Source organism: Pantherophis guttatus, chromosome 8, assembly GCF_059756535.1.
Source record: "Pantherophis guttatus breed Tessera chromosome 8, ASM5975653v1, whole genome shotgun sequence".
NCBI classification, from domain to species: domain Eukaryota; kingdom Metazoa; phylum Chordata; class Lepidosauria; order Squamata; family Colubridae; genus Pantherophis; species Pantherophis guttatus.
This window is the reverse complement of record NC_142070.1, coordinates 46,926,746-46,942,729: the sequence shown is the minus strand read 5'-3', so window position 1 is coordinate 46,942,729 and position 15,984 is coordinate 46,926,746. Positions and strand designations below refer to the sequence as shown.

The 15,984-nt window shown below is 44.3% G+C and overlaps 1 protein-coding gene and 1 pseudogene across 3 annotated transcripts in view; both read left to right on the top strand.

Annotated features, from left to right (window-relative positions):
- The window catches only part of TENM3 (teneurin transmembrane protein 3), a 1,586,501-nt gene that overhangs the window by 127,969 nt on the left and 1,442,548 nt on the right, over positions 1-15,984 (top strand). The gene's annotated exons all lie outside the window — the stretch shown is intronic.
- LOC148112619 (uncharacterized) lies at positions 13,219-15,090 on the top strand (annotated as a pseudogene).

Below are 15,984 nucleotides of genomic sequence, written 5' to 3'. Positions count from 1 at the left end.
TAATAATTTATGAATATTAAACTAAAATAGTGTTGACTTAAAAAATATGAGCCAGTGTTCCTTTCAAAACATTACACTTCAACACATACAGAGAATGGACTGGACGTTCTTGTTATATGTTCTTTTTTTTTTTTTTTTTTTTTTATTGCAAAAGTTTTACAATTACATTTTCACCCCTTTTTTCACCCCCCCACCTCCCTCCCCAAACTTCCCGTCCTCCCTAACCCTCCCTAACCCTCCCCCCCCCAGACTTCCCTATTATGTACTCATAACTAATAACACTGATATATATACCTGAACCCATCCCTCCCCCTATATAATTTTCCCTCTTTGTCTCTTTATATTAAAATATTTCTAATACATTGTTTTTAAATAAAAGCTATTTGATACTTTCTAATTTGGTATTTGTTCTGAACATATTCTATCCACCTTTTCCATTCCCATTCATAAGTCTCTTGTGAGCAATCTTTTAAATATGCTGAAATCTTCGCCATCTCTGCAAAACTGGCCATCTTCGAAGTCCATTCCTCGATAGTAGGCAAAGCTTCATTCTTCCAATATTTACCTATCAACAATCTTGCTGCTGTTATCATATACAATATTAATTTTGTTTCATCCCGTGTAAAACCCTTAACTATGCCCAATAAAAACAATTGTGGAGAAAATTGAATTTTTTTCTTCAAAACATTCTGCATGACCCACCATATTTTTATCCAAAAAGCCTTAACTTTCCTACAGGTCCACCAAACATGATAATACGTAGCATCCAAACATTCACATCTCCAACATTTTGGCTGAACATTAGGGTACATACATGACAACTTTTTAGGATCTAAATGCCATCTATAAAACATTTTATAAAAATTTTCCCTCAGATTCTGCGACTGTGTAAATTTAACATTCTGAACCCAAATTTTTTCCCATGTTTCCAACATCACTGGTTCTTCAAAATTTTGTGCCCACTTAATCATGCAATCTTTAACTAATTCCGTTTCTGAATCCCTTTCTAGCAAAACATTATAAAGCCTTTTAATATGCATTGGACCTTTCTCTCTTATATGTCTAACCAATTCTTCCTCATGCAACATAATACCAGTTTTTTGGTCCTCTTTCCATCTCAATTGTAATTGATTATATTGTAACCAGGTTAAATTAATCCCTTCATCCAACAGTGTCTGCAATGTCTTCAGCTGCCATCTGCCCGCATCTGTAAAAAGAACCTCTTTGTATAAAACCCCCCCGAGTGACATTATATTTGTATTCCACAAGGTATGACCAAGATCCAGCCATAGCGGTATTTTATAATCCCATTTGAGTCGGTGCTTCTTCCAAACTCTCATCAAAGAGTCTCTAAGTATATGACTTTTAAATACTTTATCAACTTTGTCATCATAAAATAGGTAAGCATGCCATCCAAATTCAAGATCAAAGCTTTCTGCATTCAATATTCCAGCCTTTTTACCCCCAAACCAATCACTTGTTAAAGTTAAAACTGCTGCATCATAATATAACTGTAGGTTTGGAAGTTTAAGGCCTCCTCTTTCTGGAACATCTTGCATAATTTTCAATTTCACTCTCGGCTTTTTCTCGTTCCAGACGAACTTATTAAGTCCAGTTTGCCAAACTTTCAGTTTTTTATCACTTTTAAGCACCGGAATCATTTGAAACAAAAACAGAAATCTTGGCAAAATGTTCATCTTAACTGCTGCTATTCTTCCAAGTAAAGACAGTTGCAGCTTTTTCCAAGTCTCCATGTCTTTCTGAACCTCTCGCCACAACACCTCATAGTTATTTTGAAACAATTTCATGTTTGATTCTGCAACCTGAACTCCAAGATATTTTACCTTAGGTACAATTTCAAAACCTGCCCTCCTTTCAAGCTCATGTTTACGATCTTGTGTCATATTTTTGACTATCATTTTAGTCTTTTTTGAATTCAGTCTAAAACCTGAAACTCTACCATAGTCTTGTATAATGTCATTCATCAGGATTGTTGATTCCATTGGTTGTGATAGGGTAACCACCAGATCATCTGCAAATGCCTTTATTCTATAATCCTCTTGCCTTATCATTATGCCTTTCAAAATTTTTGAGTCCCGTATTGTATTTAGCAAGACTTCCAATGTTAAAATAAATAAAAGTGGGGACAACGGACATCCCTGTCTTGTTCCTTTTTCAATTTTAAACTCTGTCGTCAAACTTCCATTAATAATAATCTGTGCTTTTTGCTCTTGATAAATTGCTGAGATCGCCTGTGTAAATTGGTCCCCAAAGCCCATCTTTTTTAAAGTCTTTAGTAGAAAATTCCAATCCACTCTATCAAAGGCCTTCTCCGCATCCAAAAAAACCAGCACTGCAGAAATCTGTTTATTCTTATCAAGATATTCCAATAAGTCTATTACTTGCCTTACATTGTCCTTCATGTGTCTGCCCTCAATAAATCCCGCTTGGTCCTCATGAATCACCTTTTGGATTACTGGCATCAACCTGTTGGCTAATACCTTCGCATAAATTTTATAGTCTGTGTTCAAAAGAGATATTGGTCTGTAGTTCTCTGGTTTTTTAGGACCAACTTGTTCCTTTGGTATCAAAGATATATAAGCAGTTGTCCAGGATGGGGGTATTTTACCCCCTTGTTGAATATTGCAAAATAAATCTCTAAGTTGTCCCACCATTTCAGCTTGTAAAGTTTTGTAATACACTGCAATCAAACCATCCGTGCCAGGAGCTTTAGCTGTTTTTAGCTGTTTAATTGCTACTATTATCTCCTCCTCTGTTATAAGATAATTCATTCTTTCCTTTTGTTGATCAGTAATTTTTGTAACTCTCTTATCCTTTAAATATTTTTCTATAAGTCCATTCTGCACCTCTTCTTTAGCATATAGTTTAGTATAATAATCCACAAAAGCTTCTTTAATTAATTTTTGTTGAAAAATTTCTTTCCCTCCAATATCGATACTATCAATAGTCCGCATACTTTGTTTTTTCCTCAATGTGTAGGCCAACCATCTGCCCGGTTTATTAGCATTGCAAAATGTATTATGCTTCGCGTATTGTAAGCTTGTTGCAACTTGTTCCGCCATAAGCATTTGGAATTGGTCTTTCAAAAGTTTTATAGCACTTCGTATTCTTTCATCTGTTGGGTTTTTAATAAGTAACTGTTCTTTATTCTTTATTTCCAATTCCAACTCAGATCTTTTCTTTTGTCGGAACAGTCTATGTTTAGAATTCATATAGATAAGTACCCCTCTCATATAAGCTTTACTTGCATCCCAAACAATTTCAACTGGGGTACCTTTATTCAAATTTATTTCAAAAAATTCTTTCAAATGCTTTTTAAGTTCTATTATATTTTTTTCATATCTAAACAAGTTCTCATTTAATCTCCAAGAACGTCTCTCAACCTTATCCATCTCGATTTCTATCCATACAGGACTATGATCAGTCAAAGTTCTTGGAAAAATCTTTGTTCTTTTTGTCTTAACAAGTAGATCATTTGACAACAAGATAAAATCAATCCTAGAAAAGGATCTATGTCTATCAGAAAAAAAAGTGTAATCCAATTCATTTGGATTATGTATTCTCCAAACATCTTTTAGTTCCATATCTTCTTTCATATCAGAAAAGGTCTGTGGTAATCTAATTCTAGACTTTGCCAAGCTCTTTTTATCTAATTTAGAATCAATTACTCCATTCCAATCTCCCATAATTAAAATAGATCTGTAGTCCCATTGCAATATTTTAGTATGTAACATCTTGTAAAAATAATCCTGTTGTTGGTTGGGAGCATAAATTCCAATCAAAAGAATTTGCCCATTTGCTGTAAACAATTCAATTGCTACAAATCTACCATCTTGATCTACTTCTATAACTTTTGCTGTTAATTTTTTATTTACATAAATAACCACACCATTCTTTTTCTGCGAAGTTGAAGATATATAATGTACTCCTAGTTTTGAGTTTATCAAATATTTTTGATCTTGAGTTGTAATATGCGTTTCTTGTAAACATATTATATCATTATTAAATTGTTTCAAATATGTAAATAATTTTTTTCTTTTCTGTGCTGAATTCAACCCATTGACATTCCAAGATAAACACTTAAAGGTCATTAGCCTCTTTCTGGAGTGCAGAGCAATATGCTTGAAGTTCATCCGAGAGCTTCGATCTCGCTCCTCCCATAGCGCCAATCTCTTGTGCAGTGCTCTTAACTGCCTTCTTGTCTTGTCTTTCCTGTTGTTGTTGTTGCTTTTGTTTAAGTAGCTTGGATTGAGCTCTAGTTATACGTTGATCTTTAACTTCAGTCAACTGAATCAAATCCAAAATTGGAGAAGAATCCAGCAATGGCTCACTCAGAATACCTCCTTCTGCACCTTGCACGTTTTCTAATTCCTGCTTAGACTGTTCTTTCAATTGCCTCTCTTCACTCTCCTTAATCTCCAAAACTGTGGATGTACGTGGAGATGGTGTTCTTTCCTTAAGAATAGTACTGTGAAAATGTTGCGCCTTCTCCACGGTATTCAACCGATATCCTTCTCCCTTATATCTGAAAATTACCCCAGCTGGTGCATCCCACCGGAAGGGTATCTGTAAATTTTTCAATTCCTTAACAAGAAAATCAAATTCTTTTCTAGCTTTCAGCATTTTAGGAGGTAATTCTTTGAAAATTACAAGCCGTGAGCCCCCCACTTGTATAGAAGTGTGAAAAGATTTTTGCAGGATATCATTTCTAATTTCTCTCTCAGTAAAGTATATGACCACATCTCTGGGTAATTGTCTTTGCCTGGCCACCCAAGAGTTCACTCTGTAAATTTTATCTATTTTGTGAAATACCAAATCAGGATTAACTTGTAAAATCTTAGCCAGGGCTTCAGAGCAAACTTGTCTCAAGTCCTGTCTTTCCTCCTCTCGAATTCCCCGAAGCCGTATGGCAAATTCCATCGCCCGGAATTGTATCATAACAATCTCATCTTCAATTCTCTGCATTTTATTGTCAACTTCATCAATTTTATAGTCATTATCTTTCATCCTAACATTAACTTCTGATTTAAATTCTTCAACTTTAAAATCAACTTTCCCAATAAAATCTGCCAGGCCAGACGCCACTTCTGATATTTTTTTGGTCACCATAATTTGATTCTGTTTCACCATGTCTTTAACTTCATTAATTTCCTGCAAAAATTCCTGATGTGATTTTTGAAGTTTATGATCTATCTCCTGATGTGATTTTTGAAGTTTATCATCTATCTCCTGTTGTGATTCTTGAAATTTATCATCCAAAGTTTTAGAAATAAATTCTTTTAAATCTGCCACATCAAATTCTTTTTTCTGAGTTTGTAACTGTTGAGCAGGGGGAAGTTGCGTTTGATGTTTATGTGTGGGGGATCCCCCCCCTGATGCCTTCCCTTCCTGCTTCTTTGAAGCCATCGTGCCACGTAAGCTAGTTTTTTTGAAGAGGGAAGTTCTTTTTCCTTTCCCTCTTCCACAGAAACTTCTAAAGAAGTCCCCCAGATTTAATCAGGTGGAACTAGAGTAAAGCAAAGTCAAATTTTAGCAAAAGAAATTTTTTCTTTAGATAGAACAACTTTGTAGCAATTTTACAACTTTGTAGCAAAGCAGGGAGGCTTCACAAATCCACTTTCACTAGCTCGTTAACTCAAACGCTGGACGCCATTTTTTTTTTCAAATCACTTTCACTCGCTCACTTTCTCTTTTGATTTAAAAAGTCAACAAAGCGCCAATACTTGCAGTTTTCAAGTTTCTGGATTCAAGTTGATATTTCCGCTGTTTGTTAAAATTAATTCCTCTCACTTTAAAAGTTTGCTGCTGCCGGCTTGTTCTGCTGAAAGCAGAATCGTCCCACGCCGCCCGGAGTCTCCGCAGGTTGGAAGGGAGCCACACCTGTTTTCACCCCCAGAAGCGATTCCCTGGGGGGGTTACAGGGGCTCAACCTGTGCCCTGCTGTCTCTGCTCCTGCAATCTTCAAGATTTCGGAGTTTTCGAGCCGCACCTCGTTCGCGGGGCGGCTCTACAGGCGGCGGGGCTGGCGGTCTTTAAAAAGTCACCGCCGTCGCCGAAGCTCGCAAACCGGAAGTCCTTGTTATATGTTCTTTATATAATATAGTGTTTATTAGTGCCAATAAACACTATAAACAACTTTTTGTTGAATTAATTGAATCTTGAGATTATAGAATATGAATTTAACATTCTTTAAATGCTAGGGAAGTGTGCATATTTGTTTGAAGAGAACCAATCTCCTGTGCGCTGCTTGGAGAGTCCAAGCAATGGGGTTCAAGTTTAGCCTGGTTGGCCAGAGACTGAGTTGAATTTCCCTAGCCATGCCTCTTTCTCCCATGAGTCTTCAGTGTTTCAACTCAGTCGGCCTAAAGAGACTTGCTTTAAATTTCTCTGTCTTAGAAAAATTATTTAAAATACTGCCAGCCACAGAAAGAAGGCTCTTTTTCCTCCTCGCTGTTCAGACACTCCTTAGACTGGTATATATCACTCCTATTTGCACAGCTGAGTGTCAATCAAAATCCCTCTGGAGCTGGATCCACCTCACTTCCTGCTCCTTCCTCAGACTTTTTCACTCAGCCATTGCAGAAGCATTGAGTGTCTGTTTCTCCTTTTACAATTTGATCTTTAATTCGGTTTCCCTAGTCTATTTGAACTGAAATTATTTCCTTATTTGTTGTGAGTGCTGCGCGTTGCCTGCCTTCACCTCGGTGAAGATTACAGGCTCGCATCGGCGGTTCGGCTTGGCTGGCGGTTTCTTTTACTATTCTTTTTGCCGCCATTTGCCGCCATTTGCCGCTAGTCACTGCGCGAGGCTGCTGACCTACTTATCGGCATTAGAGGCATTCGGCTTGAGTCCCTGCCGGCTGGCAAACTCATTAGCCTTTTTTGGGAGCGTATTTCTGCCTGTTTCAGCACTGTTTCTGTCCGGCCGCAGGCGCTGTGTTTTGTCTGGCTCAGGACTTGCTTGGGACATTGCTTAGCGGGCCGCCAATTTGGGCCTGTCATTTCGCCGCGTTTTTGGCTGCCCCGTGGCATAGCGACCTGGGCTTTGGTTCCCAGGGTCGTTTCCTGGCCAGCAGGTGTGGACGCTGTCCAGAACAGACCTGCATCTTCCAGCCCTGGGAGTGACCTGCCTGAAGCCTTCAGGAAAGGGGAGTGCGGAGTATTTTCTGTTAATTGATTATTCTTGGCTGGAATTAATTATCTGTATATAGTCAATCAATTCAGTTTTATATATAAATAATAATAATAATAATATTAAAAATAATAATATTGATTTATATATATACATACAGTTGATAACTAGATAGTGGCAATTCATTGTTTGTTTCACTGAGGCAATTGGTATAATGGAGGACAGGGGGGAAATTGCTCTTTCCTCTGATCTAGATAAGAGTCCCTCTCCTTCACCAGTGCCTTCCCCAAGACAGACCAGGGGAAAGAGGGCTAAGAGATCCAAAAATGGGAAGTCCTCTAAGTCTGCCAAGCCAGATAAGGATGCCCAACGTAGGCACAATGCATTAGGGAAGCAATTTGCTAAGGCAAGACAACAGGCTCAAGCCTCTTGTGAGGAGCCAGTCAGTGGGGTCTTATGCCATGAGGTGCCTGGTGACCCTTTGGTCTCCCATAATGAAGGAAATCTAACTAGTGAATTGGGGGAGGTTCTCCCATCTACTTCTCAAGGGTTTCCACGGTCTGCCTCTAATCAGCCTATTGTTAGCACTAGATCTCGTTCATCTAGTATGGCTAGCCACTATTCTCAGTCTTCTAGGCCCATTCCTGAAGCTACTTTTACACCCACAGCAGCTGGCCTCCGCCCTGAGGAGGGTCCTGCCTTTGGACAACCAGTTGATTTTCAGGCCTTTTTTACTCAAGCCATGTCCCATATGTATCAAATGGGTTTGCAACAGGCCTCTGGTGCCTTGCCTACTCCAGTCTGCGCTCCTGCTGTCCCCTTTCATATGCATCCCGCTTGTGAACAACAACAACAACACTTTGCTCCCTATGGTCATGTGACTGAACCTGCCCGGGAGGATGATTTCTTGGAAGACTTCGAGATGTCTGAGGATGAGGACGAGATTCAAGACAAGCCGGCCTTCCCTGGCCTTTTTAAACCTTCTTTGTTCCGCTCTCTTCTGCGCAAAGCAAAAGCTGCCACTAATATGGATACTTGTACTCCTCCGGGTTCTACTTCTGTCCCTCCGGGTCCTAACAGTAATCTGTTTAATCTACCTCAACCGGATCATGACTTTGTTCCGTGCCCTGACCTTTTTTGCCAGGTTATACAAAGGCCTTGGGACCGCCCTGCTTCATTATCTGGCCCGAATTGGTTTGACAGAAAGCTGTATGCTTCAGCTCCTGCGTTGGATGCTTTACTACAGTTGCCCACGATTGATGATCCAGTAGCTAGCCTTACATCCTCTTCCATCCTGGTAGGTGAGGCTGGAGATGGCCTCAAGTTCGAGGATAAATGGGCTGAGATGGGCTTTTGTAAGACGCACCAAGCGGCGGCTTGGGCTATTCGGGCCGCGACATCTTCATCCTTCTTCAATCGGGCATCCCTGGTGTGGTTGCGTCAGTTGAGGGACAGGATACCACCTGAAGACGCGCGCTCACAACAGGACCTGGCCAAACTGGTGGCAGCGGCGGAATATTCGGCCGACGCGGCAAAATTCGCATCACATGCCTTGGCTTCAACAGTCTCTTCAAGACGTCTCTTGTGGCTCCGGAACTGGAGAGCTGACGCTAAGTCCAAGTGGCGCCTTACTGCTGCCCCTTACAAGGGACCGGCTCTGTTTGGATCGTCATTGGATTCTGTTCTGGTCGAGAACCGGGATAAGAAAAAAGTGTTGCCCACGTCCTTTCGTCGCCAAGACAGGCACTATCTACCATATAATCGTCAGCCCTTTCAGCAAGATCAAGGCGCCGGCGGCGCCTCTTATTACAGGTCCTCACAGTTCCAGTACCAGCCAGCTTCAGATAGAGCGTCCTTTCGTGACCGAGGTCGCCGACAATCCAGCTTTCGGCGACCCTTCAAGTCGTCTACAGGTCGCTTCGCCAGGCGTGGTAAGTGACTCACCGTCCCTGGTCCCGATCGGTGGCAAGCTCCAGGCCTTTTCTCACCTGTGGCCAACTACAACTGGATTGTCCAAACTGTCACCGAAGGTTTGCGTTTGGAATTCACCACCATGCCTCAGGACTTTTATGTTCATTGCCCTTGGCCTTTACAGCCAGACAAGCGTTACCTTCTATCCCTCGAGATTCACCATCTGTTGCAGATTCAAGCCATAGAATGTGTTCCTTCGAACCAACTCAAAACCGGCTTTTATTCCACGCTATTCCTGGTACCGAAGAGCTCGGGAGATTGGAGAGGCATTTTGAACCTTCGACATCTCAATCAACACATCTTGTACCGTCAGTTCAAAATGCATTCCCTCAAGTCTTTGCTCAGCTGCATCCGGCGGGGGGACCTGATGCAATCAGTAGATCTGAAGGAGGCGTACCTGCACGTCCCCATTCACCTGCAGCACCGAAAGTACCTCAGGTTTGCGTTCGGAGACCACCACTTTCAATATCGGGCCATGCCATTCGGCCTGTCATCTGCTCCGAGGACATTTACAAAATTGCTAGCAGCAGTCGCGGCGTCGCTCAGAGAGGTTCCTGTCTGCCTGGCATGCTACCTCGACGACATCTTGATCCTGTCGTCGTCGCCCGAGCAGGCGATCCAAGACCGGGAGCTAGTGGTTCACACCCTTCAAACCCACGGGTTCACTTTGAACTTTGCGAAAAGCCATCTGTCTCCCACGACTCGCATTCTACATCTCGGAGCAACGATAGATTCAGGCCAGTGTGTGGTCTTCCTGTCTCCCAACAGACAAGTCAGCATAAGGAGTCTGGTGTCTCAAGTCTTACGCCACAGGTCTGTGACCTTACTCACTCTCTCCCAACTTCTGGGAAAATTAATATCATGCATAGACATTGTCCCTTGGGCGCGCTTCCATCTTCGTCGCCTCCAATGGTTTCTGCTCCCTTACCAGAGACAAGGTCGAGCAGAGTCTCTTCTCAAAGTAACAGTTCCGGCTCCAGTTCGCCTGTCCCTGAGGTGGTGGCTGTCTCCGGCCCTCAGCAAGGGCTCTCCCTTCCGGGAACCAGACCGGTTGGTGTTGACCACGGACGCAAGCCTCCGAGGCTGGGGGGCTCACCTCAACCTTCAGTTAGCCCAGGGAGTTTGGTCGTCGTCGGAACGGCGGCACAATATAAATTGGCTAGAGCTCAGATCGGTCCGCCTCGCTCTCATACACTTCAAACACCTTGTTTATCGCCAGGACCTTCTGATTCTAACGGACAATGTGGCCACCAAGGCCCATATCAACAAACACGGGGGGACCCGATCCTGGACACTAATGCAGGAGGCGGAGCGTCTGCTATCGTGGGCGGAGCTCCACCTTTCGTCGATAAAGGCCAAACACATTTCAGGGTCTCTAAATCAAGAAGCAGATTGGCTCAGCAGAGACCAGATAGATCACGCCGAGTGGCGGTTGGACCCTTGCCTGTTCCAGGACATCTCCAGGAGGTTCGGTCTGCCCTTAGTGGACCTGTTTGCGACAGCGCACAACGCCCAATTGCCGAGGTTCTTTTCCCGCTACCTATGTCCAGCGGCGGAAGGTCTGGATGCTCTTCGGAGTCCGTGGCCCCGGGGGCTCCTCTATGCCTTTCCTCCCCTTCCAGTCCTCTCCAAAGTCATTCGGAAGGTTATTCAAGAGCAGGCGAATCTTCTGCTGGTAGCACCCTATTGGCCTCGTCGGGAGTGGTTCGCCGACCTCAAGACTCTGTCAGTCGAACCACCGTGGAGGATTCCACCCGACAAGCTTGTGTTAACTCAAGGGGCTGTCCGTCATCCGGAACCAGAATGGCTTTGATTAGCCGTGTGGCATTTGAGCGCATAAAGCTCTTCAAAGACAATTTGTCTGAAGAAGTCATCTCCATTATTCAAGCTGCTCGAAGGCCATCAACGATTCGTATTTACAACGCCTCTTGGACTTCCTTCACGAGATGGTGCGGAGATCATCATGTGGACCCCACAACTGTGTCTGTTCCGGACATTCTACGATTTCTGCATGCGGGGTTCTCAAAGGGTTTGGCCCCTGCGACCTTACGCCGACAGGTGGCGGCCTTGGCCACTGTCCTGTCAGGGGAGGCCCGGGTTCCTTTGTCTCAGGATCCCAGAATTCGTTCTTTTCTCCAAGGGGTCTCAAACTTGCGACCGCCACCGATTCATCGCTACCCCACTTGGGACCTTACCTTAGTGTTGCAGGCCTTGACGGGCCCACCGTTCGAACCCCTTGCTTCGTCCAGCCTACGCTACTTGACCTTAAAGATGGCCTTTTTGTTGGCAATTACTTCGGCTCGCAGAGTGTCTGAAATTGCAGCTTTGTCCATGAGGAGTGATCTCTGCGTCTTCTATCCGGACCGGGTTGTTTTACGCCTAGACCCAGCCTTTGTGCCCAAAGTGAACACTCGTTTTCATCGAGCCCAAGAACTCGTATTGCCTAATTTCTGTCCGAACCCTCGTCACCCTGCTGAGAGGCGATTGCATACGTTGGATGTCCGACGGGCATTGAGAAGATATCTTAAAAGGACTTCCTCTTTTCGCAAGACCGAGGCGCTGCTGGTGTCTTTCCTTCCCTCCTCCTTGGGTCAGAAGGTTTCCTCAACTACAGTAGGCAGGTGGCTCAAAGCCTGTATATCTAAGGCATATGAATTGAGGGAGGCCCCTGTCCCGGGTGGTATAATGCCCCATTCTACTCGTAGCGCTGCAACCTCAGCGGCTTGGGCTACCCAGGCTTCAGTAGATGATATTTGCCGGGCGGCCACATGGTCTTCCCTTTCTTCCTTTGTAAGTCAGTATAGGCTAGATAAGTTTGCCTCTGCGGATGCTGCCTTTGGCAGAAGGGTATTACAGGCTGTAATCTCTCCACAAGGCCAGTCTTCGGCTTAGTTCCCTCCCTCTTTTCCTACAACTTGGGTATGTCCCAGTCTAAGGAGTGTCTGAACAGCGAGGAGGAAAATGGTCGTTGCTTACCTGAACGACCCTTTTATCCTCGCTGTGAAGACACTCCGTCCCTCCCTGATCTTCGCCGGGTCTGGCCTTGGTGGGGGTCTGCTTTTCTTTCCCTCTGTAGCTGTTTGCTTCCTGTTCGGCTATCTGGTGGTGTGTCTTTGTGACAGTCCTAATGCTCTTGGACCAAGTGTCTTCGTGAAAAGTCTGAGGAAGGAGCAGGAAGTGAGGTGGATCCAGCTCCAGAGGGATTTTGATTGACACTCAGCTGTGCAAATAGGAGTGATATATACCAGTCTAAGGAGTGTCTTCACAGCGAGGATAAAAGGGTCGTTCAGGTAAGCAACGACCATTCTCCCTTTTCTCTTTAAAATTACGACCAACAGCCTGAGGTGTTTTCCAGCTGCAGCCGGGAGCTCCGTGGAGCTAATCTCTTGCCTCAGGGGCCTCTCCTAATTGCCGCCATTAACAGCACAGCGGAGGCAATCCTCTTAAAGGCAAAATTGACTCCTAGCAGCTTTTAAAGGCAAATTAGACTTCTACCAGCTCAGAAACGGAGCAAAAGCCTCAAACTTTTCAGAAACCTTCAAGGGATCTTAATTAGCAGTCCTGGTTTATCGGAAACACCAAGGAGCCACGTGAGTTTTGGCGATCGGGCCTAGCATTGCTGGCTGATTTACTGCTATTGCCTTTATGGTTTGGGGATTGTTGTGTCTCTCCCACACCATTGATTACTGCTGCCTTTCTCTCATAGCGTTATTGCAGCTGGTCATTTTTTTTTTTTAATTTGATTTATATGCCTCCCTTCTCCGAAGACTCAGGGCGGCTTACAATGTGCTCAGCAATAGCCTTCATCCTTTTGTATATTTATACAAAGTCAGCTTATTGCCCCCACAAACTGGGTCCTCATTTCACCTACCTTAGAAAGGATGGAAGGCTGAGTCAACCTTGAGCCTTGGCGAGATTCGAACCCTGCAGTAATTGCAGGCAGCTGGTCTTAAGCAGCTTAATAACAGGGTGCCTTAAACCCTAGTACTACCAAGGCTCTTTGATCAGTCTCATGCTTAATACCTAACAGCCTTTCTCTCATAGCGTTATTATAGCTGGTCATTGATCAGTCTCACGCTTAATACCTAACAGCAGTGGAAAATTGGCACCATATTTACAACTACTGGAGTGAGGAATAATATCATTATTATAATCATTGTCCTAGTAAGATCCTCTGATTGAATTGCCTTTTTTGCTTGTCATTCCAAGATGGCGGATTGCAGCTCCTCTCACTCCAAAAGTACTGCATCCCATTCCTCTGCTTCTAAAAGAGCTAAGTCTTCAGATCACAGTAAGGCAATTGGGGCTCAGCCTGGGCCTTCCACCAGATCCAAGGCCCCTTCTTCCACAGCTGTTGATAAGGATGCAGAAAGAAGGCAAAAAGCCTTAGAGAAACAATTTGCAAAGGCAAAAAAGCAGGCAGAAGCCTCCTCAGGCCTAGGCCTTGTCATTGTTCACCCAGAGCCTAGTATCCCTCCAATTCAGGATACACCTCCTTCTGCTTCAAACGAAGATAGATTGAATTGGTCTCCAGATATTACCACAGATCCTCCAACTGAATTAATTGAGAGTACTGTGGAGGTTATTCCCATATCAGAACAGGACTCATCTGATCAGGGAATCATTCCAGTACCTAGGAGGTCAGCTCCCTCAGCTACTTTCACCCCTACAGCGGCGGGGCTCCGCCCTGAGGTAAGCCAGGCCCCTGTTCTTTCCCAGGAACTCTGCCAGATGTTAGCTCAGACCATTGCCTAGGGCATTGACTCTGCCCTGCTTAGAAGGGCCTTTCCTGCTCCCGACTCAGCTGGTACCACTCCCAATGTACACTAGGCCCACCAGAATAGGGTTTATTCCCGGGCCCCTCACTCGCCTCATGATTCTCAGAGCAGTGAATGGTCTTATGCTGGGGAGCAGGAAGAATTCGCAGATCATGATCTTTCTGAAGATGAAGGCAGATCTCTAGACAAACCAGCCTTCACTGGCCTTTTCAACCCTAGCATGTTCAAGACCTTGTTATACAAGGCCAAAACCACGGCCAATCTAGGGGTTGTGGCTGGAGAGCATCTGACCGCTCGGCTGAGCAGGATCCCCATGCTCGATTATTTACAGAACCGGTCACTACCCAGGATGCTGTTCCTTCTCCCAGATTATTCATAGACATTATTAAGAAGCAATGGCTTCAACCTGGGTCCTTGTCTAATCCCAGCGGATTAGACAAAAAGATGTACACTGTAGAACAGGAGGTAGAGGATTTGCTTAAGTTGCCTACAATAGATACTCCCTTTGCCAATCTAGCATCTTCCATTCTCCCCTCAGACTCTGCAGAAGGGCTGAAGACCGGGGATAGGAAAGCTGAGATGTCAGTTTGTAAGACACATCAAGCAGCTGCCTGGGCGATCAGATCAGCCACGGCAACTTCCTTCTTTAATAGAACCTCCCTCCTGTGGCTGCGCCAAATGCAGGCAAGAGCTCCCCAGAGAGATGTCAGGTTTCACCAGGACATCAACAAGTTAATTGCTGCAGCAGAATACTCTGCTGATGCAACCCTTAATGTGGCTAAGTTCGCTTCCAGGACCCTGGCCTCTAATGTGACTTCCAGACGATTATTATGGCTTCGCCATTGGCAAGCCGATATGAAATCCAAATGGAAATTGGCGTCTGCTCCTTTTCAGGGCAATAATCTTTTTGGTGATGTTTTAGATCCCATTTTGGTAGAGACCAAGGATAAAAGGAAGGTACTTCCCCTGTCTCACAGGAGGACAGACAGGAGATACTCTCCATATTATCGCAGGCAGTCCTTTTGTGGGGCGGAGGGCGGTTACTCTGCCCCAACTTATCAGAGGACTTACCCTCCAACTGCAGACCGATCCCAGGATAGGGCTCAGTTCAGGGACAGGTCTAGACAATCCCAGTCTAGGAGACCCTTTCGAGGGGCTGGTGGTAGACCTTACCGCAGGTCCAAATGACTCCCAGTCACACGTTCCCATTGGAGGCCGCCTCTTGAGGTTCTCAGCCCAATGGGAGCTCATCACAACCGATGCCTGGGCTCTGCAAACCGTCCGGCTCGGTCTCACATTGGAGTTTTCATCCCTTCCTCCAAGGAGATTCATCTCTTGCACCCTTTCCAGGGATGCCACCAGGAGGTCTCTGATGGAAGCCGAGATCCTTCATCTACTCTCCATCCAGGCAATAGAACCGGTGCCTGTCTCGCAGAATGGTCTCGGTTTCTACTCAATCCTCTTTCTGGTCCCCAAGAAATCAGGGGGTTGCAGGGGAATATTAGATCTAAAAAGACTCAACAAACACATCAAATACAAGAGATTCAAGATGCAATCCTTAACCTCTATTCTAAATTGCATCAGACAGGGGGATCTGCTTACATCCATAGATCTAAAGGAAGCCTACCTGCACATACCAATTCGGATTTCACACAGGAAATATCTCAGATTCTGTTACGTAGGGCAACACTTCCAATACAGGGCCCTTCCATTCGGCCTGTCCTCTGCCCCCAGGACATTCACAAAGCTCCTGGACGTGGTGGCAGCCCATCTGCGGGCTCGCCCAATCAGGCTTCACTGTTACCTAGACGACATTTTGATTCAATCTTCATCCATCAGGCAGGCGACACAGGATTTGTCAGAGACTATTCAGGCTCTGCAACTTATTTATTTTTTTATTTATTTGTTTCCATTTCTATACCGCCCTTCTACAAACAGGACTCAGGGCGGTGAACAGCCAAAGTAAAAAACAGAACATACAAAATTTAAAAACAGTTTAAAATAATTAAATATTTTGGCCGTAAATTAAAACAACCCAATTTAAAATCAATTTAAAATTTAACTCAAGCCAGCCCAGCTAGA